This window comes from Phalangium opilio, unplaced genomic scaffold (assembly GCF_054372755.1).
Source record: "Phalangium opilio isolate 3A_F unplaced genomic scaffold, DU_Popi_V2 ptg000013l_1, whole genome shotgun sequence".
Classification (NCBI taxonomy): domain Eukaryota; kingdom Metazoa; phylum Arthropoda; class Arachnida; order Opiliones; family Phalangiidae; genus Phalangium; species Phalangium opilio.
This window is the reverse complement of record NW_028324148.1, coordinates 2,887,265-2,892,453: the sequence shown is the minus strand read 5'-3', so window position 1 is coordinate 2,892,453 and position 5,189 is coordinate 2,887,265. Positions and strand designations below refer to the sequence as shown.

Sequence of the window (5,189 nt, the reverse complement as noted above, 5' to 3'; positions counted from 1 at the left end):
TTTACTCATTCATCTTAATAAGATCTTTTGATCTAATACTGACACGTCTCGATCCTAAATATATTTAAACCACCATAAAAGATAGAAAATTGAAACATTTTTGGTCATAAAAGGGCCAGTATTGTATATACAGTTATCAAAAGTTTATCAGATATGTTTCAATAAGTATGACACTGCCTATACTTCGTAATGCTAGAGACTTACTGAGAGCTAGTTCGAGAATGACTCGAGAATTGAATACACTCGGTTTTGCAGTCCAACTTCACCGATTAAGACAAGATCTACTATCACCATGGCGCTCGATATTTGAAGGAAATTGCTAACCAAAGTACTTAGGCGCTATTTTATAAGTCTACAGCAGTTTTCCTGGTTGCGAATAGACGTAAAACAAGCCTGTCGGGACCCTTCCCTTCAGATGTAATCGGTTTTTAGCTGCAAGTTTTAAAGACTTTTTCGATTATGTTCTGTGAGTGTGTATGTTGTGTATGTTAGATAGACGAAAAGACCTTTTTAGCTAGATGTGGTAAGAACTTGTACATGTACCTAAACAGTTGGACCATCTCAGATGTTAATTTAGCAAGTCAGAAAAGCGTGTATTCAGATAAATTACAGCTTAATATTTTTGTAAGGGATGAGTACAAGTTGGGAATCCAAAATAAACCTCTCCAAGTGGAGACGCAATTTAGAGGCTATTTTTAAATATTAAAAAAAATATAATTGATATTTATTAATTTAATCGTCATTAATTTACCTTAATTCTAGTTAAATCGTTTTAAGGAACTTTATTCCTAAAATAATTTTAAACATAGCTATTGTTGACGTTTGAAATTTAGGGTATATAAGGCGACTGATTCACAATAATTGATAGGAAAACCCGCAATGACCCTGCAAAGCATCTGAAACGCGCCTGCAATGATCCTGCAAAGAATCTGAAATGCACCTGCAATTATCCTACAAAGTATCTGAAATGCACCTGCAATGATCCTGCGAAGTATCTGAAACGCATCTGATATTATTCCACAAAGTATCTAAATCGCACCTGCAATGATCCTACAAAGAATCTGAAACGCGGCTGCAATGACCCTGCAAAGTATCTGAAACGCACCTGCAATTATCCTACAGAGTATCTGAAATGCTCCTGCAATGATCCTGCGAAGTATCTGAAACGCGGCTGCAATGATCCTACAAAGTATCTGAAACGCACCTGCAATTATCCTACAAAGTATATGAAAAGAGCCTGCAATGATCCTGCAAAGAATCTGAAACGCGCCTGCAATTATTTTACAGAGTATCTGAAATGCACCTGCAATGAACCTGCGAAGTATCTGAAACGCTGCTGCAATGATCCTACAAAGTATCTGAAACGCACCTGCAATTATCCTACAAAGTATCCGAAATACGCCTGCAATGATCCTAAAAAGTATCTGAAACGCGCCTGCAATGATCCTGAAAAGTATATGAAAAGCGCCTGCAATTTTCCTACAAAGTATATGAAAAGCGCCTGCAATTATCCTACAAAGTATATGAAAAGCGCCTGCAATTATCCTACAAAGTATATGAAATGCTCCTGCAATTATCCTAAAAATATCTGAAAAGTACCTGCAATTATCCTACAAAGTATCTGAAACGCGCCTGTAATTATCCTACAAAGTATCTGAAATTCGGCTGCAATGATCCTAAAAATTATCTGAAAATCACCTGCAATTATCCTACAAAGTATCTGAAACGCGCCTGTAATTATCCTACAAAGTATCTGAAACGCGCCTGCAATTATCCTACAAAGTATCTGAAACGCGCCTGCAATTATCCTAAAAAGTATCTGAAAAGCACCTGCAATTATCGTACAAATTAAAGTATCTGAAACGCGCCTGTAATGGTCCTTAAAAGTATCGGAAACGCGGCTGCAATGATCCTGCAAAGTATTTGAAACGCGGCTGCAATTATCCTACAAAGTATCTGAAACGCAGCTGCAATGACCCTGCAAAGTATCTGAAACGCGCCTGCAATGATCCTACAAAGTATCTGAAACGCGCCTGCAATGATCCTACAAAGTATCTGAAACGCGCCTGCAACTATCCTACAAAGTATCTGAAACGCACCTGCAATTATCCTACAAATTATCCGAAATACGCCTGCAATGATCCTAAAAAGTATCTGAAACGCGCCTGCAATGATCCTGAAAAGTATATGATAAGCGCCTGCAATTTTCCTACAAAGTATATGAAAAGCGCCTGCAATTATCTTACAAAGTATATGAAATGCTCCTGCAATTATCCTAAAAATATCTGAAAAGTACCTGCAATTATCCTACAAAGTATCTGAAACGCGCCTGTAATTATCCTACAAAGTATCAGAAACGCGCCTGTAATTATCCTACAAAGTATCAGAAACGCGCCTGTAATTATCCTACAAAGTATCAGAAACGCGCCTGCAATTATCCTACAAAGTATCTGAAACGCGCCTGCAATTATCCTAAAAAGTATCTGAAAAGCACCTGCAATTATCGTACAAATTAAAGTATCTGAAACGCGCCTGTAATGGTCCTTAAAAGTATCTGAAACGCGGCTGCAATGATCCTGCAAAGTATTTGAAACGCGGCTGCAATTATCCTACAAAGTATCTGAAACGCAGCTGCAATGACCCTGCAAAGTATCTGAAACGCGCCTGAAATGATCCTACAAAGTATCTGAAACGCGCCTGCAATGATCCTACAAAGTATCTGAAACGCGCCTGCAATGATCCTACAAAGTATCTGAAACGCGCCTGCAATTATCCTACAAAGTATCTGAAACGCACCTGCAATTATCCTACAAAGTATCCGAAATACGCCTGCAATGATCCTAAAAAGTATCTGAATGCATCTTAATTTTGTCTGAAGTTGAACCTTTTTCAGGTTTATTCCAGTATTTTTCCAGAATATTCCAGTTTATTTGCAATATATTGCAGATTCTAAAAAATCTAAATAACAGCAAAATGCAGCCGTAAATTTTTGTACGGGTTGTCATTTTCATATTTTTTGAGGATTTGCTCATGGATGGATTTTAAATATAATATAAAGTAGGTTTCAAGCTTTAATATAAGCCTAATTTCATAATTTTCCATCTTTTTATTGTCCCACAATCTCTTTCTAAACTTGGCACTTTTTTAAGGCGGTGAAATTGCGCTAAGCCTTGGCTTAACGTTAATTTTTGCCATTTAAAAAAATGTTTACCTCTCGTTGCTAGTAGATAGTAAATACCGATTTGGGTGGCAAATCTGGCACATGATCTGGCACCAGTAAATATGGCGTCGATGAATCAAACATGGCGCCCACAGCATTTTTTTCTTCTTATGGCGCCAGTGAATCAAACATTTTTCTCATAATCCTGCTGTGACGTCAATGACGTGTCTTCCTATGGCGTCAGTGAATCAGACGCACCCTGAAAATGTTTGGCTTATGTGTCATATTACCTTTCCGATATATTGGTTCAAACGTATATGACAGTAGAACCGATATCGTAACTAACACTGTATTTAAGTTCAAGTGTACACAACTCTAAAAAATTCGTGTAATACATTGAAATGAATTTAAATAATAAATATTCAAATTTAATACTTTTTCATTTACCTTAATATAGGCTTATTTCAAATTTAATACTATTTATATTCAAATTTAATACTATTTCAACTAAATACTTCTAAATATAAACTTGAGAAATTATTTCAACTTAAACCAATTTCTCTTTATTGATAGGCCTATTTCAAGGGTAGGAAATGTAAATAAAGAGGTCATGAACGTGAATAGAGAAACTCGAATGGTAAATAAACGGCCTATGTCAATACTTAGAAATCATGGTAAACGCTTGTAGAAAGCGGTTAGTGTCGACATGGGATGATAGTTCGGATTGCAATGCTTGTTTATGCTACGAAACGTGTAAATAAACAAACTAGATTCAAACTGGGCGTGAATTTTGAAACATGGCGCGGCTCTCATCGTGACGTGAATGGGAAAACCCATATGATAGTTCGGGCAAAGATTAAATGGACAACGCCAAGAGTACAAAAGCCCGGCACGTGTCCATACTCAGTCACTTCTGTTCCTGACTTCAGACGAGTTACAGCCTGCTCCTTAGTTGCTTTATAGTATTTTTCAATACTTGGTATCATTTGCTGTTGCAAGTTATTTTGCGGAGGGTAAGAAAAAAGTTTACGGGCTAGTACCGAAATTACTTGTGATTTTTTTTACAAGTACTTGCGATTTTTCTGAGATTGTCTTTATCTCATTCATTCTTTGAGAATGTTTAAGTGTAGTATTTGTGAGCGTTCCTACCAAGGGAACAGGGAACTTTTGAGACATAAAAGGGAGAAACACGTGGATGTTAAATACCCATGCTCGCAATGTCCGGCCGTTTATACCACACTTGCGAATTTAACGTTGCACGTGGCTACCCGACAATCTACCCCTAAGGTTCCACTCCCCCTCATGACCAATGCAGGTCCATCAACTTCTACCTTTGTCCATTCTCGGGTCCATCAACCTCTACCTTTGTTCCTCCTGTTATCCCATTCTCGGGCCCCTCAACCTCTACCTTTATCCCTCCTGGGACGAAGAGGCCGAAACGGTCCACATCCGACCCATCCACTCCTGAGACGAAGCGGCCGAAACGGTCCACGTCCAACCCTATTCCTTCCCTAGATGAACTATCCGACGATGAGAATCGTGCCCTGAACGCGTTCATGAACCGCGAAGAGGGTGTCATCAATGGATCTCTACTGGGAACTCCTCCACCCACCGTTTGCGAAAATCTGGATGAGCTGTCCGACGATGGAAATCGTGCCCTGAACGAGTTCATGGACCAGGAGGATGACTTCCCAGCCCTTTCCAGCCAGGAGAACCGCGACATCCATCGCTTTATGGATCAGCAGGAGGGTGATGGTCAGGAGCAGGAGGAGGAGGAACCCATCGTTGCGTCACCGGAAGTTCCTCTTTACGACGAGCTTGAGGAAATGGAAGTACTCGGTAGGGCTATTTTTTGTGCACGTTTAACTCCCGTAACGACTGAGACAGACGTAGAACTGTACGTAGGTAGACATAGGGTAGCGATTAAAAATTACTTGCGTAATAAACTGGCTAGGGATAGAGGGATTAAGTGGTATTTAACTGTCAGGGCTCGCTACACCCGTCAGTTAGCCGACACTGACGAGGAGGT

At 39.3% G+C, this 5,189-nt stretch overlaps 1 long non-coding RNA gene across 1 annotated transcript; it reads right to left on the bottom strand.

Annotated features, from left to right (window-relative positions):
* Positions 1-336: 336 nt before the first annotated feature.
* Positions 337-827, bottom strand: LOC149707786 (uncharacterized). Its single transcript, XR_016379841.1, has 3 exons — positions 752-827; positions 507-689; positions 337-432 (listed from the first exon to the last, which is right to left on the bottom strand). It is a non-coding gene; the product is annotated as an uncharacterized LOC149707786 (long non-coding RNA).
* Between the last annotated feature and the right edge of the window lie 4,362 nt (positions 828-5,189).